At 39.8% G+C, this 25,616-nt stretch overlaps 1 long non-coding RNA gene and 1 pseudogene across 2 annotated transcripts in view; one reads left to right on the plus strand and one right to left on the minus strand.

The window, feature by feature from the left end:
- LOC107498966 overlaps positions 1-25,616 on the minus strand; it is a 501,046-nt gene that overhangs the window by 402,453 nt on the left and 72,977 nt on the right. The window lies entirely within an intron of this gene.
- LOC118613397 lies at positions 19,729-19,847 on the plus strand (annotated as a pseudogene).

Consider the following 25,616-nt stretch of genomic DNA (forward strand, 5'->3'; position numbering starts at 1 on the left):
TTTGATCTAATGGTTTAATGATGGATGATTATTGCTTGAATTAATTATTAGGTATGACAAATAGTTATTTTCTGATATTATCATTCCTTCAACAATTTAGCTTGATTCTGTAAAGAAAATAACTTCTCAGCTGAAACTATTTGGATACCTTGAAATACACTTAGTATAAAAGAGACAGAATAAGGTACGGTTGCCCAGGTTTTTTCCCAATAGTTTCCAATAATGTACATCCTTGTTTGTCATTTGACTTTCTCATTTATTTGATAATCATAACTTCTGGTGGCTCAAAAATTGGGTATGTTTTAGTTATTTGTGCTTATCATTCTTTATGATGCTCAAATAATTGCTGGCAAGCACTAGCCTTTTCAAGTTGGGTCCTCTGTCTTTTTTGAGGAAGGTTTTCTTGCTTTCAAGCATTAGCTTTCCTAAACTTATCTTAAAATTGCCTACCTCAGATCTGGAATCGGCCATTCATCAAAGGAACCATTATTCTCTTGGGGGGCAGGAGTAGGGGAGGTTGGTATTTGGAAGCTACAATCTTAGCACAAAAATTGAAATAATTGGCGAATTTGCCCATCATATTTGCTCAGAGACATGCCCATTGTCTTTGTAGTGTTCCAAAGCACTCGTTATATGTACCACAGAAGCAAGAACACCCCATGCTTTTCAATCCACTGTTCTTAATTCAGGTCTCTATCATCTACATTCTTCTGAAAACTGTTGATAAAGTTTTCCTTATCAAACTTTAGACATCAACAATAGAAGCGCAGTATGTAAGTACAGTATGCAACTGAAGTCACATTACCTAAGAGTGAAAACTCAGCTGACATATATCCACGTGTGAAAGTTCACAAATGCACACTAATACCACGAATAAGAAAGGGCAGGGGAAGAGAGAGGTGGTAAAAGCAAATTTTAAATGTGAAGTGAAAACCTGTAACTCTGGAAGACGGCAGGAGTGACCTTTACGGCCGGTCCCTTCTGTTTCCCTGGCCGGCAGTTACGGTTGGAGCAACACATGCGATTCTTCTGGTCAAGAATCTCGTTTTCTTCACAGAAAGAAACGTGGATAATTTCTATAATTTATTGACAAGGACAACAACTTATAAAGCGTTCCTGTTGCTGTCCCAAGTGGACCGAAATTAAAACATTACTGGGGGAAGCCCCAGGTAGTCTAGAACTCGAGATCTTAAGAAATATCTAGGGAGACTCCTTAATGCAAACGGAAGCCAGTGGTCAAATGACTTGTCACAATCACATAGCTCAGAAATCCGGCCATGTGGGGAATTCAGCCCACGGCTCTCTACAACTACATATTGCTCTCTAGTGAGGAAATGAACTTACCTATTACCTATTCAATTCTTCACATCTCCTATAATGCTACTATAAGAGAATTAGCCCTATTATTTTGGGAAGTATTTCTAAGAACCTGAATATTCTCTTTGTATTTTAATATAATCTTCCAAAAGGTTTTATATACCTATATACTCGTGTGTGTGTGTGTATGAATTTATATTTATATATATGTGTGTATATATATGTACATATATACAAACACACCCACATAGACATGTGTAAAATTGAGTAAATTATTAAATACAATCAATCCTAAAAACATTGTTTTATTCCACTTTCTTATATGTGAAATATCCATAGCACATAAATGTGTAATTATTATTTGACCAAATTGTTTTACCTCCCTCTAGACACCTTCATAATTCTGTGAATCATCATTGCTTTGTTTGCAGAAGATACAAGTAATTGCATTCTGTGCTGTCTTATTAAACAATTTGGAAAACTAACCCAAGTTCCATCACTGACATAAGAAAGAGAATTACTTTCAAGATATCCGTCTGTCTCTCATCCTTCAAAAACCACTCTGACATTAGATGCTGATAGTTTAGCGGAAATGCCGGGGCCCAAGGTTGTTTTACAGCAACCGCGTTATTGATCCGGACCACATCCAGTTACTTGTCATGGTCTTCTCTAAAAATCTAACTTGCTTGTGTTTGGAAGAAAAGGGCAACAAATGCTTGCTGTTGCCTCCTAGCAAAATAAAGTGAGAACTCTGCTGTTATCCAGCAACTTGAGAAGATCGCCAACTCCAATTTAAAAATTTCAGGAAAATACAGCATTTTCAAATTTACCAAGTGGATGAGCGCTATAGAAAACAGTGTCGTGTAGAGTTAATTATAGGGCTCTAGATTCTTACTGACTGAATACCTTATTGGCTATGTGATCTTGGCCACATCCCTTAGTGTCTTTAAGCTTTAATTTCCTCATCTGTAAAATCAGGATAATAATAGGATCTCTGAAATAATATTATTCTGATATGATGCACATACCATAATTGGCTCATAACAAGTATTCACTAAATGTTAGCTATTATTATCCACATCGGTAGTGCAAAGTTATATAAATAATGGTAGCTAGTTCCCATACAGACTCAGTTTGTTGCCCTGTACTGTTTGAGTTTCAGATATATTTTTAAAAACTTCCTTTGATTAGTTGTTGATGAAAACTGAAACTTCAGAAAGAGAGGGAACTAAAATGTGTTTGCTGTAATAAATGTCAACTGAGCAAGTTTCCTGGTTATTATGTAATTTAATTATCCCAAAAACTCTGTGAGGTAGCTATTAACTGCTCAAGGTCATACATCAGGTTCTCTTTCATAGTCAAGCTTGCAGTAGTTGGGAGAAAGAGAATAATGCACTTAGAATAGAGCAGATATATTCCCTGCTTTGTGTCTACCTTATGCATGTAATTATCATAACAGCAATAGAAGTCCCAACTCAACCCACAAATTTCTTTAATGGAAATTCTCTTAAGTAAAAGAAATGAGTTTTCTTCTCATAGGCAAATGAGCAAGTCAATCAAGAGATATTTGTCTTACCTATAACAAAAAATTGTAGCGCCTTTCTATTTAACTATAATATGTAAATTATATATATGTATGTAAATTATATATAGGTGTATATACATATAATTTATATATACACACACATACATATGCACATATATATGAATATATATATGTGCATATGTATATTTTGAATGTAACTAATTCTGTAATAAAATTGCTACCGAATCCTTGTAAGAGCTCCAGGCACTGAATCGATGAATGTCAAGGGCCTGTTAACAGTAGGATAGGGTTGCATGCAGCATGTGACCAGTGAAATCTGGAGATATATCAGAGTTAAAACCCTCCAAGATTTATATCATGAACCTGAATTAAGGTCATTTAAATGATATATTGAAATAAGATCTTTAATAAAGTATAAATATTTTAGAGATTGAAACTCAATATATACTATGAAAGATAGTACGCTTTGATGGATCTAGAAAAATTGGAAGCAAGAGACAGGCAAGCAAAGGCAATCTTGAAATCTAATTTTTGAAGATTTTCTTCAAATCCCTGCCAGATATGAGTTCAAGATCCCTTCTGTAGTTCTACAGGTTTTTCCATGCACAGATTCACATCGTATCGCATTTATTTATTTCGCATGCCTTTTGAAAATGTTTGCACACACACACGTACTTTTCTCTCTCCCAAGGATACACACAGAAAATTTATTCTTTATGTATCTGGTAGGTTATAGGTCCTCAGGGTTGCAGGTCTTTATCATAAAACGGTGGCTTAAATCAGACCCGAAATCCATTCCACTTTTACTTGAAATCGTTAGACATCCCAGGGGATAGAGCAGTTCGGCTCAATTATGCTGTCTTGGAACCCTGAGTCCATCTGTTTTTGTTTGTGTGTTTCTTTCCCTTTGGCACCATCATCGAATATAGTTTTTCTCTTTGCCTTCAGATCCGGCGGCTTCACTCTGTGTCCGCGTCTCAGCCGGTGAGGAAAGGGGAAGTGAACGTGGCACACGGGATGCTTCCGTTAAAGCTTCTGTGACAGCTGCACAAACCCTCTACACTCACATCCCATTGGGGGAAACTTCACCACGTGGGCACACCCAGCTGCACGGTAGGTGGGCAAATGCAGTCTCTAGCTAATCAGCCAGCCGCGTGCGCTGGTAAAGGCGGGCGACGTGGCAATCAAATTAAGAAGGGGAAACAGACAGTAGGGTTTCAAGTAGTTGTCTCTGACATATCATATTAATCTTGAAAGAATTACCTGGTCAAAATCATGACGGCTTTTTTTAATATCACGAGGCCAGGCAGTTCTGAGGCCTTGGCAATGAGTCTGTGATGTGTTCCCGTTCTCCAAATGCACATGCCCGCTCTGAGACTCCCTTACCTGTGCACGGAAGTATGTGCCAAGGGACATCTCAGAAGGAGACAGACACGGATCCCTGCCCTCATGGAGCAGAAGACGCAAACACGTCACCGCAGAACTAGCTCGAAACAGCCCTCTCCCATTGAGCAAGGTACTGAGTTGTTTTTCGGGGACAACCGACCAAATCCACAAGTCATGCAGCCAAAGGGGAGAACTTTGACCTCTAGCTGCATCCAGAACTAAAATCCCCCCAACACACACAGACAGACAGATGGACAGACAGATGACGTGCACACACACAAATCAAAGGACAAGGACATAACCGGAACTTGAACACGAGAACCTTCTCAGAAGCCAAGGGCCCACGGTCCACAAGACCCGGCGTTGGTGTTCCTTTACCAGAAATGGCCAAGTTCCAAGGTCGTCCACCTAAGCCTTGCTCCCCAGTGTTTCCACACACCTGTTCCCCTAAGCTCTCAAAACCCTTAACCTGGTCCAGCGAGCAAGCTGAAGCTGAGGCACCCCTAGGCCCCCCATCTTCCCTGTTGGCACCTTCTCCATCAGCAACCCTTTCTTTACTCTGACGGTTGGAGTTTTTACCCTTTGAAGCGTCAGACACACAAACTTGGTTTGGCGAAAACATAACTTCACAAATTCCAAAATTTCCCAAGAGGTCAGGCCCCAAATACTGAGACCAATATGTGAGGAAATGCAAATGGAGAAAAAGGACATTATATGAGAACAGTTCTTACAAGATGAAATTGAGGATCATATCTATCGGTTCATTATTTTTGTGCTCATTCTCTTTAAAATGAATGTGATCAGATTCATCGATTTCTGAAATTTCTTCTAGCTCTCCTATCCTATTAAATAATATTTTGATGTTTAAGGAGTTACTAACGTGCTAGAGTGGTCAATTGCTTAAATCCAATAATTTATGTTTTTCTTAATTTTGCCATTTTACTAAAGCTTTTAAATATTCACATTTTAATTCAAACTTTGTGAGTTAAAACTGATGCTCACATGGAATCATTAAATTCAGTGGAATTAAGATGACATAGATAAACACATTTCTATTTTCTAACTGAATGCTTATACTAGATTTAATTCTTTTTTGTTGTTATTGTGTTCTATGAAGTAAAAGGTGGTAAAAAATAATTATATTGTCCACGTATAATAACTCCATAATTTGGTTTTCACTCAGAGACTATTAGAATACCTGACCTCCAAGATGCTGTTAATGCAGTTTTGAAATTTAATTCTGATGTATTGATTTTCTCCTAGGGGATAGGAACTCTTCCAAATGGAAAATATGATTTGTAGTTTATTCTTTCCTAGTAGGAGAAAAAGCCTAAAGGAAATTTTAATAAAATATTTAGTTATAAAATAAAATGAAAAGCAGAATTAGCCTTTGTTTATAATCACGCCAACTGATTAAAGTAAGGCAGTTAAGGTCATTTTGACAGTCAGTCAATGCTGGTGGAGGAGAGATAAGAACCTGCTTTTGTCTGAAATACTGTTTAAAGTTAGAAAATTGTACAACTCACAGAATTAATGATGTCGACCACTAAAAAGGGTTACTTAGCAAAACCACAATATTGTTAGAGAGAAGTATTTATAAATAAGCTTTTACGACCCAAGTAACTTATTTTCTATAATTTACTTTAGTCTAAATGAGCAAGATAGGGAAGAACATCTCCTACCACTCAGAGATCAAAGTCATCTCTTTTGTCTTAAACCCAGCATTCTGACACGTACTATTGTCGAGCACAGCTACGGGCATGTGTTCCCTTTATTGTCTCCTCATCGCCAAACCCAGTACATAAAACATGGTAGGCACTCAACAAGTATCTGTGGGGTCGACCTGAATTGAATCTTGAAAAAATAGAAACAGTTTAAATTAGAATTCTGCATCATATTTTCTAAAACATAGCTTGAAACGCGACCTCTATTTTATACTTGTACGTCTTATATGGATACCTTGCTTCTGTATGTCTATAGTTTTATTAAAACCAAATACTTATTTCTCTTATAATCCGAAGGCAAACTGCTTTATTGAGGTGTCTTTTAGCAAATCTGGACTTTTACATTATTATTCATGCTGTTTTTGCTTTTTTTTTTTCTTTTACAATAGTTTCCTATTGAAACCTCGGCTTTGCTAGATGAAGAAATCCCGCCCCCCACCTCATTTCCTGGCTTCTTGGTATCATTCCAGCCCTTTTCCATTACATGCTTGTAGTTCCTTATTTAATGCAGGCCACCCCGATGGCCCGGTCAAGGGAAAATGGCCACCTCGTAGCCTCAGCATCTTGCACTGCCTGGACTCCAGTGAGCACTTAACAACAGGTCTCAAAATTACAATAATTACGCTACAAAGTTAGATTATTTATATCATATATATCATATATATATACACATATATATGAGTTTAGGCAACATGTGTCCTTGAAATACAAGATAGCGAAGGGAGACAATAAAAGGAGAAGATGTATCCTGCTGAGACTGACCATGGCAGCTGAACCCCAAGCTCACCTTGGTGACGCGCTTGCTGGAGACTGAAACCTGGCCATAGGAGCCCGGCTCACTCTGCTCTTTTCCCCTGTGCTGCTCCTGGGAGCAGAGTGCACTTGCAGTCAGGGCAAGGTACACCTTGGTGACATTATCACAGCCTTCCCTGGTGCTCAGGGCACCCTTGAACCCTCCTGGGAGCCAGAAAGAGCTGCACACAGCATTCTTTTCTCAGGGGACTGATGATAAAATAAAGCGACTCTGAGTTTCTGACTTTCAGGGCTACAGAATGAACTCGCTTAAGTTCATTATTTAGAAAATGTAAATATGACATTTATGTCAAAAGGTTAGAAACAATCACCTGCACATATTCCAAGCAAATTAACCTTAAAATGTAATTCTTTTACAAGTCAAAAGAAACGCGATTGAATTTTAATTCAATGAAAACTTGTTTTAATTTACTTCATTTATTTAAAATATAGCCTATTTTTTTTTCCTCTGATGAAAGACGGAAATAATTTAAATCATCCTGTTAAGGGTTGAGTGGGCTTCATTTACATAAGGCACCACTTTCAAATTAAGCTTACATTTTTCTCTTATCAATATGCCTGCTCTCGATCGCGGCAATCCTCCTAATGATTCAACTGATTGAGGCGCAGGATGAAACCCTTCCCCATTCCTGACTTCCACATCTGAAGACGCTTAATTATACTCCCTCAGTAGTGCTTCCCTTCACACAAAGTCACCAAATGGTAAAAATACTTTAAAGAACTCTTTGCCATTCTGGCAACTGGCTTGCTTGCAAAAAAATGTCCATTAATCTTTATTTATAGCTGTGTCCCCAATTGTGTCATCGTCTTGTGAGCGACCCCTTCGACGCCCTCTCTAAAATATTTCCACGAATGTAAACACAAACGAAAGCTTGAAAAATCGCTAGTGCTTTCAAAATTAATCAGAATGTGCGAATTGTATTTCGAAAATAGTGTCCCCCAATCCATGTGTGTTAATTGCTGTGTAAGGACACAGAATTACTTGTTCATATTGTGTAAAATAGCCCGAAAGCAGTAAGTCGAACAGGAATTAGGTGGGTGAAGGAAGATCATAATCATTGTGATCCATTTGGCCCATTTTGGAAGAGTACGTAGTTGTCTATAAATCACCCTTTTCAGCCACGGCACAGAGAGATACCCATGCCCTCTCTTTCCCTCTGCTGGACTTCCCTACCAAGATCTGCCTTCCAATTGGCATTAATTATTTCCCCCAAACTATAGCTTTTCCATAAAGCGTGCCTAGCAGGCTGGAACTACATACTAAAGGTCCTAAAATAAAATCGAACAAATTATCAAAAAGTGAGGTGGGCCAAAAGGAGTAAAGGCCGTCACACTACCTGCTCCCCACCCTGCCCCCCTGCCCCATCTCAGGGTGCAGGAGAGTGTGAAGAGGGATGGTCTCGAGAAACCCAGGGTCTGGCAAGCCCAGAAACACCCACTACTCAGAGCAAGAAGCACATTGCCTACATTTGCATAAGTAGTGAGTATTAGAGCGAAAGGGAAGCTCAGTCTCTTATTCAAAAAGCAGAAAAGCATATTCCTTTTTCCTGTCATTTCTTTCTTACTCCTTACAGTGTTTTTTAATTGTTGTTTAATCCTGCACTCTGTGGAGCACAGAGATATTTGCAGGGTCTGAGGAGACCTTCCTAGCTGCCCAGGGCTCTGCAAAGACTCGCTGTCTAGTGTCCTTGCTGACGCTGACCCTCTCTGTGCCCTGGGCCCCTGCCTCTGAAGGGGAGGGTGGTGGACAGGGAGCTGGGCAGTTGCAAATCTAACCCAAGGGGGCAGTGGAAGAGGGGACCTCACTTCAGATGAGACACTGAGTCCCTAATACACATTCAGCTGTCCTGACTTCCCCCCCCCCCCAAAAAAAAAACACAGATTCAGTGATCAAGTTATTAAGAATTTCCAGGCAGCATCATAGGACTCAGGTTCCAGCACAAGCTTAAGCCTCCACTGTTCTTCTGTTCTATGCCCACACAGCATCCAAGCGATGGCGGGGGCGGGGGGGGGGGGTAGTGAGTAGGAGGAGGGGCAGTCTCTCTAGATTCTAGTGGGTTCTTGACGCTGGAGTGACATCGCCCTTATACCCGACCTCATGACAAGAGCAGTAAACTGTGATCTTCTCAATCGCAGCCAGACTGCAGATTCAAGGATGGACTCGCAGGATATGCCTGAATGGACGGCTGGGCCGAGCGAGGCCCTCTGGCTCTGCACGGCGACCGGTCACCCTGGGAGCCCCGGCAGGAGCTCCCAGCCAGCGGCTGGAACCTGTAATTACCACTTTCTCACCATTCTCTTTTTTGGGGGACTCGCCCCTAGTTTCAAGACTCCGTGAGCTTGGTTGGGCTTGGCCCCTTTGTACATTTTACATAATGTGTGTGTTAACACTGGCCGTACTAGGAAGGGTTGTCTCTCAAGAAGAAGCTGGTAGAGGTGCCTGCTCCCAGGGACTTTTTTTTTTTTCTTTTTTTTTCTTTTAAGACAGAGATGAGTGTCTCTGCCTCTATTTAAAACCTTTAATGGCCGTCCTCAGAAAATAGTCTACTTGCTCTTGGCGGACAGCTTTACCCATCCCCTATTCATTCCACATGACGTGTAGGTCAGGAGTCCCGTCTCCTCAACTCCCATATAACTTTTAATTCACATATTATCTTCTCCATCAGTCTTGGGCTCTTTGAGGGGAAAACTATTGTTTTGTTTGTTTTGTTTTGTTTTGTTTAAATTCTCAGGCTTTCACTGTCAGCCACATCAGAAGCTCACTAAGTATCAGTGAAAGGACTGAATGTTGATTTCCGAACGTCATCTGTGCGAGGAGCTGGTGCACCGAGCTGATGAGATTTTGGAGGAAGAAAAAACCAAGCGTATCCACTGCAGAATGAAACGCATCTTGACCCCAAGGGTGGCGGCTGGCACGTCTCCTCCCTGTTCTTCACATCTGGCATCACGGTGGGGAAACCATGGTGACTGGATGTCACTTTGACACCTGGACAAGTCCCATCGCGGAAAGGTCCACTGTGGCCACAACTGCTCCCCCTGTGAACGCTGCTTCCGGTCGCATGGGCCGTGTGAGGCGGCGCCCACTCGAAAACCAGGCCGCCGAGGCTCTCGCATCTGCCCCCACCTGACCTTGGTCTTTGCCCACCGAGGATGTGTGTGGATTTTTTTAAAGCATGTTCACAGCGAGACGCAGGACAAAATGCAGAATCTGACAACCGAGATCACTGTGGCTACACACCCAAGGCCTTCGAGGCCAGTGCCTCATTCGTTTGTCCCTGGTGAACAGCACACCGGTTTCCACGGGTTGACTCTGCTAGTTCAAGTCTACTGAGGAATAAATAAATTCCGACATTTCTGAAACTGTAGCTTTCTAGGTCCGGACGTCACAATTTTTATGGTATCTGTATCCGGCCTGCACCATCATCCATTGAATAGTCATTTAATTTTTCAATAAACAAATAAATAAAAGGCATCTCTATGCCACTAAAACGAGTAGAAAACGAGCGAACTGGTCGAACGTAGGAAATGTAAAAATAAATAGAAGGGAAACGAAGGTATTCAACTAAAAAATCAGCATGAGTTATAAAATGTTAAATCAAGAAAAAAGTTAAGACCGTCTCTCTTGTTCCTTAAGGAAATAAGTACTTTGTCAAAAACAAAACTGTGTGTGTGCACGTGTGTGTGCACATGAGTGTGCGTGTGTGCTCACCAGATCTAAGAACAGCACCTCAGGGCGCGGTCTTTTGGACAGAGTTAGTGCAGAGGAATATCGCAGCCCGGCTCCTCCGAACTCCATACAGGGAGGTTGACTGTAAATGGCTGCGGCTTCTCTCCACGGAGAGGAAGGGGAGAAGCATCCAGCTGGGAGAGCTTGTGGGAAAGAAATGCAGGTGTGGGGTGCTCCTCCCCTTTGTTCGTCCTGAGGGCAGCTGTCCCCGGATTACGGATGACGGGGTATGCCTGCAGCCTTCCTCAGGGGGGGCCCCGCACCCCAGGAGCCGGCGCTCCCGCCTGGAGCTGCCTCCTCGCCCCAGAGCTGCCCATGTCTGTTCTCAGGAGCCAGTGGGGTTACGTCCGCCTGAGACTCCAAGAAGCGCCACCAATTAGCAAGCATCTCCTTGCATCACGTCCTGGGGTCCGTAGGAATGAAGATAACCTGCTGGTTTTCTACCTATCGCCCTTTTATTTCTGAAACTGTTCAGAACGAGGACAAGTAAGAGGGTCACTATTTTGAGAGGTGGCCCTCTGTGACTCTCAACTGATTGGATAGTAAGCAGGAATTCCTCATCTGAATGAGGCGGTTTATTAATTTTTTTTTTCCTATTCTAAGAAAGCTGAAGTGGTTTCTTGAATTTGTTCTTCTGAATGTATTAATTTATTTGGTCATGTCTGAAAGGTGATGATTGAGAGATTTCCTTCATTGCCATCTAATTTACGTAAAGAGATAAGGATTTATGGAGGTTTTACAGCGCTCCTTTGTAATGCTAAACCATTCTCAAGGAATTTTCAGATAATGAAGTGATAAAAAAAAAAGTTTATAACCCTGTATGTTGATTATCCACACAAATGCAGTTGCGATGCTCACTCCCGGGCCCTGGATACTCAGTGATAGGTATTCCTTCCTTTCTTTTCAGGGGTGGCCCAATCAACGTCAAGCTCGAGATTTGTATTTGATAGCCGAGAAGAGGCCTCCTCTGTTTTTCTACCTGAGTGGAAGCATGTAGCCCTGTTGCTATTAAAACCTCTTCCTATGTTGGAGAAAGCTGTCCAGAGAATGCAGCTAACGCTCAGAAGAGGGCAGATTCGCTCGGCCCAAAACGGCTTATCTGTCTTTGCATGTTTTGGTAACTTGGTCTTTCAATTCCCCCAATCCATTGTTTAAATCCAGTCAGGTTGAGTTTTCTTAATGGCAATAAAAAATTCTGATACAGAAATTGATAAAATAAATGTATTCTTATGAAAAGCAGACTGAGAGACTTGAGCTAGTTTGGGAGATAGGGCAGAGACTATTTATACCAACTTGTCCAGTGACCAAGAGGGCTTTAATGCCCCCTTATCTTGGCTAAACTTTCCACAGGCTTCTTCCTAAGTCTAGGTTCCAGACTTCTCTTTTCTGAGAATCTTTACTTTAGAAAACTTGAAACTGTAAATCTTATCTCTGCCCCTTTGAGATGTAAATCTCTGTAAAAGCCTCTTTCCAGATTTATAAGGCAAGACTGTCTTTCTCAAGGACCTGGGAACTGTCCCTTTGAAATGTAGGCATTGAAGAAACTAGAGACCCAATCTCCCAACCTTTCTAGCAGGGTAGAACATCAGTTTGGTGGGCTCCTTGCCCCAAGCTGTAGCACTACCTCCTGTCAAGATACAGGAAAGTTTACCTTTCCTCTGAGTAAAGCCAGTTAGCAAACACAGGTGGCCTGTGACACTGCCCCCAGCCCCTTCTCAGTTCTCCAGAACCCTCCTGTCTTGGCCAGGTTGAGCTCACCTCTAGTTCTGGTCTCTCTCCCTTATGACAACCGCATTGAATAAAGTCTTTATCTTTTTAACTTTGTCCAGTGCAGTTTTCACTTTCAAGCCAGTCACTGAAGTTAAGCAAAGCTTGTTAAACAGCCACATTTAAAAGAAACCGTAGCCTCTCATCCTTTGGGATTCAGTGAGCGGCTCTGGGGAATTTGCTGGCAATTTTTAAAAAAATATTTGAGTATGTTAGCTATTTTGTACATATTTTAGTAGGTTCATCCAGAGAGTGATACCCTTGCTTTGAAACTAAAAACAGAGAAATAAAAATGTATGGACTTGCCAGGAGAGGTCCTTTACAGCCTGAGGGCTGTAATTCAAGGTTATCTATGGCCCATTAATTTGAAGGTAGAAAAGAGAAGTTCTCCAAACAGAACTTAGATTTGTGTGAGAGATTCAGGAGGAGTTAGGATTAGAATCTAAGAGAAAACCGACCCTTTAGGCCTTTCCCAAGCTTTTAAAGCATTATTTGGCTGACAGAAGAAGTAATTACTCCTGTTGCAACGCAGCCAGAGGGCAAAGGACTAGCTACCTGTCTCCCCAACCTAAAGCCTCATTTCTAAGGTAGAAACTGTGCATTTGTTAGATACTGGAAACGGATATTAAAATGTTGTTCTGCAGAAGTTAAACTTCCAATCATGTGAACTTCGAATGTCTTCGTATTTGATGATTTATCAAGATAATCAAAAATATTATTTAGTTCGTATGTTCAAAGTACTATTTCTATTTTTAACTCACATAATTACAATTAAATTGTCCTATATTAATTATATACTTTAAAACCCAGTCTATCTTCATTCCTCAATGAAGGATCAGGGTATTAAAATATTAAGTGTTCTGCATATTTAATTACAAAATACCCAAGTCATTTGTTTAGCTATCATCTATTATGGGTGGAAAGTATATAATCTGCTTGATGATTTGCTTGATAAATGTATTTGTCTTTTTAATGAGCTTCTTTGTTAAGGTGGTTAGAATGATTAATGTGCCAAAGCAAATCATCAGTAACCTTGAAAACCAAAAGTCAATATTTGGGGAAAATCCTTACACAGTGAAATGCAGTGCTTAAAACTGCAGAAATCTCCATGGGGATGCCAGCCAGCTGATTAGCAGACATGTCTGACACGTTGCTATTTAAACAGGATTAAGGGTATTGGGTAAGAGATGGGGAAAAGAGGGAGAAGCCTCAGAAAAGCAATTACAATGCAAGAATTGATAAGCTCCATTATCTCCAAAGAGATTTGATAGTTCAGATTACTAATTGCCCTGTCAGTAGGCCTGAAAAAATATAGCAAAAGAGCTATAATTTGCTCAAAGAAAAAATACTTAAATACACATTTCATAACATAGCTGTAATTACCTCTTGTTTTTAATCAATTGTTTGACCCTAAGAGCCACACAACACATTTTGTGTTTTCTACAGATGAAAGATACTTATTCTAGGATATAATCATTTCGTATCACAAGAATTTATAGAAAATGAAATTCATGAAATATAAGGTTATGAAACAAAATTTAAAATTTACCATAAAAATAAAGATTAAATATTTGTTTTAGGTTGTTCTGCAGATTTCTCCTGAGCCCACAATAATTCTGCATAGCAAAACAAACAAACAAACAAACAAACAACAAAAACCTGACTTGATATTTCTCAGATTCACTTTTGCCAACCTCTTACTTCCTTTTCCACCTTTTCTCCTCTCCTATCACTAAATAATGAGAATATAAATTTCTCTATAAGTAGCATATGCCTGTGAAGGTAAAAGGAGAAAAGATTATAAAGATAAAGCGTATTGATGTTTTGTGCATCGAATGAACATCCTTTGCATTTGCAATTTTATTTAGACCTCAGGCAACAGAATGAGTTGTAACTGTACAAATAAGATACATAATCATAAATGTTTTAGTACACTGTTAGGCTCTTTTGCACTGAGGTACATAGAAGCTACTGGACTATCTGTTTTGTACAGTTGGGGGGGGTGGGTGGGTTGAGTTAAATGTATCGAACTATTTTGCTTTACTGTTTTCCACAGCGGCAGCTTGAAACAGACCTGCGCTGCGTCTGCTCACGTCCCATGGACTGAGTACAGCGTAAATATGAGAGTGTAGGCTCCTGAGTCAAACGCCCTGGGTTTCCATATCAGTTTTGCCCCCACCTGGCTGTGTGCCCTAGAAAATGTTGAGCATCTCTGTCTCTTCTTCCTGTGTCCAGAACACTGTCTGGCCCACGTCAAAGCTGAAGACCAAGAGGAAGTGCTCTCATGATAAAAATAAATAAATAGATAGATAAATAGATAAATAAATAAATAAAAATAAAATAAAAACTCAGGTGTATTAAGTCTCCTGTAGCAAGTGAGGCAATGAGCTACACCAGGAGAAATCTTCAGTGACCTGGATTGAAGGGCATTGGAAGCTCATTATGAAGGGATTTAGTGTGGGAAGAAGTCCAGGGACGCAGGGGTCTGTTCTGGACGGGGCGCTGGCAAAAACTGAGTGCCATTTGGTGTTTCTCAAACAGTCAGGAAGGGCAAAGCATGGCTAGAGTTGTTGCTGAAGTAGCAATGGTCACTTGCATAAGGTGGACACAGGAGCGATCTGGTCACGGACTGTGTGGTACACAGGCTCTTCGTTTTCATCTCTTTCCAGGCATGAAACTGGGGTGGCCTTCACCGTCACGGAGAGTCCTCCCCGGAAGTCGCTGTTATGCGAACTTGGTCATGTTCGTCAGTGGAATACCGTACCCTACTTGGTAGCAACTGGGCCAGCCGTTGGCTGACCGCCCTTCTGGCCACTTCTGTTGTTGTCGTCGTCATTGTTTTATTGTTGTTTTCTTTCTCGGTTCTTCTTTGCAGGACCTTGCTGAGAATTTCCTGATCGGAAAGCTGTGCAGGTAACATGCTCCCTAATTGAATGTTAGTCTTTCCTGTGTTAGGAAAAGTCATCGTCTAATTATTAATAGCTACACAGTAAGCTGTAGGACTCTGAAAAGGATTCATCAGCCAACTGCCATACAGGCATTTATCAGAAAAAAAAAAAAAAATGACTATTAGTCCTTATAAAGACTGAAGGCGGAAGCCTAGATGATCGAACTCTGACTCCTAAACATATCTCACAGTACAGTTGAGAGCCAAGTGCTTTTATTATTATTTTTAATTGGCCTGGCCATAGACTGTTGCATACGGAAACACCATTAAGTGTCTGCTAAAGCATGCTTTCTTTCAAAGCTAGCCAAAAGGGAGTCGAAGGCTAATGGGATTGTTCATAACAGCGCTGAATAATAATTGTAAACTGGTCTGTTGAATATCCAGAGAAAAATGTATAGCCATAGAGGAAATAATATGGTGGGACTACAGAAAGTGTCAGGAATATAAGAATCATTTACGGCGACAGGCGTGAGACAATCTGATATATCTTTAGGAGAGCAAATTTCCTGAGTGAAGTTAAGTAGGACCTGCGAAGCAGCGAACTGAGTGTGACAGAAATGAATGGTCTTGAGATTTGATTTTACTCTTATCGAGCTAAGTTTTGACCAGAGGACTATCCTGATTTCAGGAGGAGCATTCTGTTGAAATTGTGTCGAAGCCTACTTTAATTCCAAAGTTAAAGTTAATAATTTAAAAAAAAAAAGGAAATAGTTAGAGGAATGTGAAGGAAATTTAACCTTCTGAAGGATTTAAAAGCAGGGTTTGATTTTTTATCAACAGGATCAGGTGAAGGCTGACACATTCGGCAAAGGTGAGGTTCAAATTGGTAGTTATGGTGTGAAAAACATCTCCTGAGAGTTTTATCTTCCTTAAGTGGCAGGTAAAAGGCTATGAGGGTGGGGGTAGTAAGATGAAGTTGGAGGAGAGCATACTGAGCATCCTTTAATTGATCACCGGAGAAGACAGAAATACAACAGACAAGAGCAGTAATACGAGAAAGGAGAACAAAGCAGAAGTAGTGGGAAAGCAGAATTATTTCAGCTTCTTGGTTGAAAACTGTCTATGTTGATCTGTCATCGAAGCCAAGACTCTTGCAGTCCACTGTCTAAAGAAAAATGGCAATAGAGAAGATGGGCAGACATTGATCGTATTCTGAAACAATAGCCCATGACAGGAGAGAGCACAGGCCACATCTGGATACTCAACTCCACGGGGACGAGATCATGGGGGGATTTTAAGAGCTGACTTAGGGGCTTCTTAGGCCACCTGGGATTACCAGTTGGCTTTACCCGAAGGGAAAGTAACCTTTTTTTGTATCTTCCTAAGAAGCAGTGTTACAACTTGGAGCAAGAGGCCAACAACATTAGACGTCTCCCCTGACACAGAGACTGTGAGACAGATGCTCCATTGCCTGTCATGACTGCATTGCACAGGGACGGCTCCCAGATCCTCGAGAAAGGCATTCTGGGATATAAAACCGAAAGGAGCTTTTAATTTTTTTGTTGTTTGTTTTTTCATTTCAAAGGGACAAAGAGAGATTTCGTAAGTACAAGTTTTCTAAAGTCAAGTCCTCACAAACATCAGAAGCCTAGAGAGGCACAGAGTCTGTCTAAAGTTTCGTCAAGCTGAGGGGTCCTCCTGGTGGTAATCTCCCAGGACAGTTTCTTCTAGAGGATTCTGAAGGAAGAAGATTAAGAAATGTGCTGTAGCCAGGTTCGTGTGCCTTTCTAAAATTAGCAGGGGGAGTGAGAATGGACCATGATGGGATATTCTACTTGGATGAAGTACTTTGCCTGGATGCAGTATGGGCCATTAATTTAAGAAGCATTGCTAAGTAATTAGGAAACATTTATATATGTTTGTATGCAGAGGTACACGCACCCATTGCACTTCTTGGTAAGTCAAGTTTCCCTGTTGTTAAGCAAATCTACTCTTCCCCCCCGCCCCCATCTACCGTGTCTCTTATCTAGTTCTTTTGCTCATGAAAATAAAAGTTTGAAAATATAGGTACAGCCGTAAAATGATTCATGCATCACAGGTTCTCCACGCACAGTAAGTTCTCAGCCAGAGACATAACTGAAGTAATTAAAAAGTAGAGTCACCCCTCCTCACCCCTCCTGCAATGGCGGGCGGGCGGTATCTTGGCTCTCAGAGGGATCATGACATCTCCCGCTGGGCTATGCAGACTGAGAAGACAGAAATGTGCTGCTGGGCATCGTGAGACTTCAAACCAGTTTGACTATTTAGTGTTCCAGTGCCCAAGCCAACAGTCAGTTGAAGTGCCTCTTTGGGAAAACAGAACTCTATCTGTCGAGAAAGGTTATATATTTTGCAAGTGAATTTCCAAAAATGAAGACTATGAAAATATTGTTTTAGAGCCTATGTTATTTTTCACTGTTCCTGACAAATAAGTTTCTACTGGAGGGAATAGTTTTGCCAAGAAATTTGATAGATGACTTGAGAAAACAAATCTTCCCTATTTTTCTGTTTCTGGGGTTCTTTACAACCTTATCACACTAACAGTTTCTATATGCTTATTCACATGCTGGACCCCTCAACTGTTTGAGGTCTGGCAGGAGGATCATTGCTTCTTAGTCTTATCATTTTTTTTTTTTAGTGAAATACATTAGCAGAGGAACATCAAATAATCACGTTTTGTAAAGATATAGAATTACATAAATAACAGATAAAATATTATACTTTAAATTATAATCTCCATAAGAATACAGATTTTATGTTCACTGCTTATCACAGGTCCTAGAATATTACCTGGCCCATAGTAATCATTCAAATTATGTTAAATAAATACCAGAGATTTTTTAATGTAAGTGGACGTGAGTACGTACACTCTTAGGCTGAACAATTTCTATGGAATATACTTTCTAAGAAGGCAGAGGTCATAGGTGTGGAGGTTCAATGGGCGGGAAAGGATGGTGTCAGGGACATTCATGATAAATGAACATGCACCTAGGAATAGTAACTGCTCTACAAAGATCTATTACAAACTTCTCCCAGTCTTTGAGATAAAGTGTTGTTGGCATTATACGCACACTTATTTCTCATTTCTGTAAAATGATTAACAATCCTAGCCAGGGCCTTTCGGGAGCTGTGAAAGTCTGCATCTCTTCAATTGTCTGAATTACTATATTACTATTAAAAAGGTCAAAAAACTATCAATATGGTTTAAATGTGTTACATTTAAAATGCTTCAATTGAAAAAAAAACAAAATGCTTGACAAATGTACACATATATTTGGGTTTTTCATACATTCACCTCATTTGAAAATAAGGACAAAGTTTACCTCTAGGGTCTGTCTTGAACATCAGGCACAGTCTAAATGGTCCTTTGGCTCTTCCTCACATAAGACTGAACCCCAAACGAACTCCAAACTCTTATATCCCCTTCCCTGATGCTCTGGGCAGACCTGGGTATGTTTTCAAGTCCGTTTTTGTTTGTTTGTTTGTTTGTTTCTCTTTGTACCATACCCAAATCATTTTGATTTCTGTGTCCTCCCCAAAATTCCTATGTTGAAACCTATTCCCCAATGTGATGGGATTTGGAGGTGGAGCCTCTGGGGGGAGGGGATTAGGTCATGAGGGTGGAGCTCTTCTGAATGAGATTAGGGCCCTTACAGAAGATGTCCCAGAGGACTCTGGAGCCCCTTCTGCCATTTGAGGACACAATAGAAGACAGACAAAGCAGTCTGCACCCGGAAGGTGGCCTTCGCCAGAACCCAGCCATGCTGGTATCCTGATCTTAGACTTGTAGACCTGTAGTCAATGTCTACTGTTTATAAGCTGCCCAGACTATAGGAGGTCATTATAGCAGCCTAAACAGACTAAGACAAGCACAGAAACAATTCTTCCCAACTCAAGAAAAAAATAAAATAAAATTCAATGAATGAGTGAAGGAATGAATCTTGGTCTCTTATTCTCTCTCTTCCCCGTTATGTTCATCAGTTCCATTTAAAATCCCAAAAAGAAGATGATGTCTATAGCTTGTTTTTTGTTTTTTTGTTTTTTTTAGAATAGGCTTTCCTACCTAAAAGTCTTTTATCTAAATGCTCATTAATATGACCAGAACCACTTTAGTTTCATCCTGTAAGTTGAATTTTTGAGAAAACATTTTTTTTTGGTCACATTTACCTAACTGGTTAGAGTGGTCCTTTAACAAAATTAAATGATCCAAGCAATAATGTTTTCAATATACAGGGACGAATCAAAATCTGAGGAAAGAAAGTTTCATAATGAAATGAGATTTTCCCTAGTGATGACTTTTACATGAATAGTCTGTACATACACATACACAAATTCAAGGAGTAACATACATGTTCCTCATAGGAGCTGCTCGAAATGATAGGGAGGCCCTGCCCATTAGGAAATTGTGGGAATTCAATGCACAAAAGTGCTCTTTCCTATTACCAGTCTTATATCTTGTCTTTTTCCTTTTGTGTCCTGGTACCTGGGACCACCCACTTCCATACTCTTTTGAATCAAAACAGTCTAAGGTCATGCCACCCTGAACAAGCCCGATCCCATCTGATCTTGAAAGCTAAGCAGGGTCAGGCCTGATTAGTACTTGGATGGGAGACCACCTAGGAAGACCAGGTGCTGTAGGTATAAAAAAAAAAATTGAATCAAAACACGTTTACACACTGAGCAATGTCTTTACGGTGATTCATTCTGGTTCTTTATGCATCCCTGTATTTTGGAGCTGCATAATGAAAACACTGATATTTTTTTTGTTCTCATCACCTGACTATAGTTTGATTAATCAAAATGTTTGTATTTTCCCATGTCTTCTGTACCCTCTAAACTTTGCAGTACATTTTTTTTTTTCATCATTCTCATATACAGGAGAACTCAGTTCTGCACAGCAGGAAAGAAATGTTTATGGGTTTCACGAGAAGCCTTCCTCCCCTCCTCGCCCCCACCACAGTAGAGTAGAAACCTGGTGTACACTAAGCTGCCGCCCCTAATTTTTGTTTTCTTCACTGGACCTAGAAATGGTTTCTCCCCATTCATACAAGGAACAGGAATCTGAAAAGGCTGAAGTTTAATTTAATGCCCAGGATCTCAGCAGTTCGAATGGGTATTAAATGGAACAAAAAAGCTTTCCCTCGTCTCGCTTGAATTTGTTTTTATTTTTATTCTGGTAAGAAAGGCATGATCGATCTCTCCTCTGTGCCACAAGAATCAAATATCGCCGCAGTCAGCAGGTGGAGAAGGAAACCGTTTCTACAAAACGGCTTTATGACCAGTTCTATAAATACCTGTAGTTTATCTTCCTTGAAACTGTAGCGTCAGACCACCTGGTAAATGCCGCCCCGGGCCAGGTTCTGGGTCTGCGCGTGCGCACCTCCGTATGCTCCCCGTGATGTTAACAGATGAAACTCAGTCACGGCTTTTGTCTCTTTGCTAGGCCCTGGACTATATGAGCTAACAAGTAGAAGTAAGATGAGGCTATGAGAATTCATTGTAACTTTTTTTTTTTTTTAGAATAAATGAGCTTTCTGGTTATTATTAGCTATTCTTTATAAATTCCACATCAAATATCTCAAAAAGGTTACTTATGTACTTAAGCTTTTGATTCTTGACCAACTTTAGACATAACTCTCTAAATTGCCAGTATATAAAACAAGCAACAAAAAAATAGCAACTCAGACTCCTTTACTCTACTGCATTTCGCATAATTTCTGCCAGCTCTCCTATTATTTTCCTACTGAGAAGGTCTAAAATATTCACACTCTACTCTAACAGTGTAGGTAAGGTTTATGAATATAAGTACGACCGATGTCCTTAATGGTGGACTTCTTAACATATTTGTCACCTTTTTACTGTTCTATTCCTTTCATGGTTTCTGACTTATAACCTTTAGGCTGAATATTTTGGAAAACACTTTGATTTTTACCTTGGTGCTTTAAATGGACATTCGATTATTATTATTTTTTTTTAAGAAATCACATTTTAATTTTAAAGAAATCTTTCCTCTTCTGTTTCTTTTTAGAATGTATACAGTGTCCTGGCTTTGCCTGGGGAAAATGGCTGGACTGCGAATCGCTTAGCACCCAGGGGCAAGAAGCAAGGCTGTAGGGGCGGGCGAGGCTCTCTGCAGACTCAGATGAACCAGCGCTTCCCCATTGGCCCTGTCCTTTTTCCGTCTCTCTCCCAGGATTCTGGGCATCTTGGCTCTCCGGGATTCTAAAACGAATCCTGTGTCCCTCACAGGGGTGTCTTCTGGGTCTTTTCTTCCTCGGTTTTAATTATATGTCAACACCTTTCCATCTGCGCGCCATTCTCCACAAATTCAATGCAGCTTCGACAAGCTGACGACACCCACTCTCTGTTCTTCACTATTGGGCATTTTCTACCCTTTCACGCTTTTCACTGACATTTCGAAAGGGTTATAGGGGAGAGGGAAAGAAATACTTTGTCTGCGACTATTTGTTTTTAATGAAGGATGATATTACTATTTGGGGGGACCCTTTTATAAGAAAAAACGTTTCGTGATAAAAAAATTTGCGGCATACTGTGTTAAATAAATTTAGGAGGCTGCATTACTCAGAGTCTTTAACAAGCCATTTTCAAGGCCAGTTTCCAAAAAACAATATATGCTACATAATTCAAAACCTTGTATTCTTATGTGCAATGTTGATAGGGCAAAAAAGGAAAGAAAAAAAAAATCTGTGCTCAATGTCCAAGATATTAGATTAGCAAACTAAAATGCAACATGGGCTCTTATTAAAGAACAAGAAATCTCAAGCATGAAGAAAACAGAATTAAACAACATTAGTAAACAATGAAGAACTCTGAGAAACTTGGCTTCTTTCACTTTACTAACTCTACCAATTATGACTTACAAAATTAGTATTTTACTAACTATATACAGTAATGGAAATGCTTTATATTCAGTACCTTTTGCTCTATTAAAAAAAGAAAAAAGGACTAAATGACAACATAGATAACCTCAGGTGACTTGGGGATTGTTTTAAATAATCATTCAATCTTTGGGATTCTATTTAAACTCTCCACACTTTTCTGAGATACTGTGAAAGCAGTTTCCTTATAAGATTTCTGTTTAGATTGGAAATTCAATGAGAAAACCTGTTTGACAGCCTTTCAACATTTCTGGCTCCTGCTTTGCTTATTATCTGAAAGCACTGAGGGATTGACAATAAAAAAAAGTAGTAAAAGTGAAATTTTGCTTTAACTTCTTTAAAGTTCTAGAAGATTTTGACTCAAGACAAAATTTGGAGAAAAGGTTAAAAATCTATTCTAGCCTATGTGAGTATTTCTTATTAATCCACTTGATCAAAAAGCTAGCCATAAATATATAGAGTGGCCTATTTTGAAAGTTAATAAGTTAAATGCTCCAATAAAATTTAATTGTGATAATAAACTTAAAATATATTATATGCCACATCTTTGAAAACATTGTAATTGAAGTTACATATATGTTTATTTAACATCAGATGATTACTGGATTTAATTTATTCGCATCTTTGTCAAGTTCCTGGGGGCATCACTACTTTCGAAACTATATGTTTCTCTAAGAATATTAGACAAGTGATACTTTTTTAATGGCATATTAACTATATTTGGTAGAAGATGTTATTTTGACTAATTTCGTTAGGCGCCACATGCAAGTGCACAAAAATACTCCAACGAAAATTTTTTAAACTTTCTTGGATCCTGGATACAAAAAAATTTAAAAGACTGGCTTGGGAAGCATTTAGAAACAAGATAAATGGCAACATCCTCTACAAGGACCACGGAAAGGACAGCGCGGGGGGCACTGTAGCTCTGCGGTGACTTCGTTCCCAGCTGCCCATCAACAGGCCCCGCCCACCCCACACCTCCCGTGTTCCCCGCCCCCACCCGCCCAGCTCTCCTCTTACCCACTGGACGGTGTTCTGTGTTGCTGCTGCTAGAGTGTGCCACTACTTTCGATTTCTTAGTGCTTTTGTTTACACATTTTAAGAATGTTGAGCAAGCATCGCTCTCCCCATATTATAATGCCTCTTGCGTGGCAGAGAACTCTATTGACTTCGGGAAAATCATCACGCATTCATGGGGAAGCCAAGGCGTTGCTCGAAGGTTCCTGGCCCGTTCTGCTCTCCCCATGACTTCGGCTTCTTTCAATACCTAGGGTGCCTACGTTTTATTGTATTCTTAGTACACCGATTCCCTTTTTGGCCCCTTTTGAAAAGCAGTATGATTTACTGAATATGCTTCCGTAAAGACTTTAGGGAGAAAAGTGTCTTGTCTTATTCAAGTTATACCGCACAATGTTTTGGAACACAGGCTGCATAGAAAAATAAGAATCTATTATTAAGCTTCTGTAATATGACAGAAATACACAAATAATGCATGAAAAAGACGATTATGATGCTGAGAAAATGGTAGGTGTTATCAGTATTTATGAATCATGTCTCCGTATTTACTCCTCACAATAAACAATGTAACAGTCTTCATCTTGAACGTGAAGAAACTGAGACGTTGTTTAAGTAATATGTGTGAGGGTTCTCAGGTTCAAAGTTTCAGCCTCTGGACTTAAAAATCCAAGGGCTAAGCTCTTTCTGTCCTGGAGGAGGTTCCACGTTATAGCAATTTTCCCACCTCTCTATGACTGAGAATCACCTAGGGAACTCTAAAATATTTTTATTTCCAGGATTCAGCAAAGACATAAGGGGAGGCCGCAACTTCTGCTGACACCTTGTTTTCAGACTTCTGGCTTCTGGAACTGTGGCAAAATAATGTTACTTTGTTCTAAGCCACCAAGTGTGTGGTAATTTGATATGGGAGCCCTAAAAACTAATACACCTTCTCGTATGTGGCCTAGACATACTAAATGCTAAATAAACCTCAGCTATTATCCATACTTATAGTGAGGTCTTTTACATAGTCTACGCATGGAATTATTTCTCTCGGTCCTTCAATTCAAAGTGGGTTCTGTTATACCCTTCTGAAACAGTAGATTAACAGTGTGCCAAGTAGTATGCAGAAGTGCTGAGAACATAAATATAAACACAGTAGGCCCTGCTCTCATAGGCTTCTGTGGAGAACATAGACAAAAACATGCTCGTGTTGACTGAAAATGCTACAGTAATTTTAACTGCAGAGACAGACCAAGGTGGTTTGGGGGAGGAGAGGAAGGACACCTGACCTAGCTTGAGAGAAAATGATTAGAAAGAGGCCCCCAGGAAGGTACGAGAGGAGATCTTATCAGAGCCGAGACTAGTACTTTATCCTTGAAAATTTAGATCGCAGGAATGAGTGTTAAAAGGGCTCTGTTGAAACATTTATAAATAAGGGTTTTTTTTATAACATTGCTTTTTTTTGTTGGGGGGGGGGCGGGGTGGCCATACCTTACAAACCATCTATTCTATTCTAAGTGTATATTTAAAGCGTTGACTCCAGTCCCAAAAAACTAATTGCAATTTTGTCTTTAGCTGTCTATGTCTTCGGCACTCTACCTTCTAGCTCCATAGTCCAAATTCCTACAACACGCCAAACATATGAATATTTATGAACGAGATTAATGACTTTCTTGATAAGGATCCTGAACACATTTTCCACTACGAGCTCAGTCCACTCATTCATTCATGCAAATACATTTATTGAACCCTACCACGTTTCAGCCATCATTACCTCAGAATATAACTTTTATTATATGAGGACTAAATAGTTAAAGACACATATTTCATTTTTCCTCGGTGAGATCATTAAATAAATATTTCATTTTCTGATTAATATTATGGGATCGAGAATATCAGATTAATTCATAAGACTAATTATAGAATAATATACCTAAAGAAATTTAAACTCTAGTGTCCTGGATTTCTTACTTGTAACACAAGAGATTTAGGGTAGACCGAAAATAATAGACACGTCCTAAAAATGAGAAAGATGAAAATATAATAACAATAATACGGCTATTTTTTAAGAGCTACAGAAAGAGCTAGGTGTCTGACACATGATAGGGAGGTATCAGAGAAGTCCATTTCCAGAATATCCTGTGATTCTCTCAAATATTAAGTGAGGAATCAGACAGAATGAAAGGTTGAATTGGCATGACACTACCATACTGAAAACACAGTCCATATTTAACAAGAAAAATTCTTTCAAGTTTTTCATAGCTATCCCATAGACACAGCTTTCTGCAAATGCTTCATAATGTACTCATGGAAAAAAAGAATCAGCTCCAATGACAAGTTAAACTCTCAGTCAGTAGGTAAGAAAACTAAGGTTAATCTAACCAAGATTAGCCCAACCAATAAAACATACTTGGACTAACAAAAATCTGATTTCTACCTGCAAATTTATATGACAATTAATTCTAAGAGGAACAAATATTTAAATACAAAATATTAAAACAATGAAAAAAAT

This window comes from Rousettus aegyptiacus, unplaced genomic scaffold, assembly GCF_014176215.1.
Source record: "Rousettus aegyptiacus isolate mRouAeg1 unplaced genomic scaffold, mRouAeg1.p scaffold_m13_p_18, whole genome shotgun sequence".
Taxonomy (NCBI): domain Eukaryota; kingdom Metazoa; phylum Chordata; class Mammalia; order Chiroptera; family Pteropodidae; genus Rousettus; species Rousettus aegyptiacus.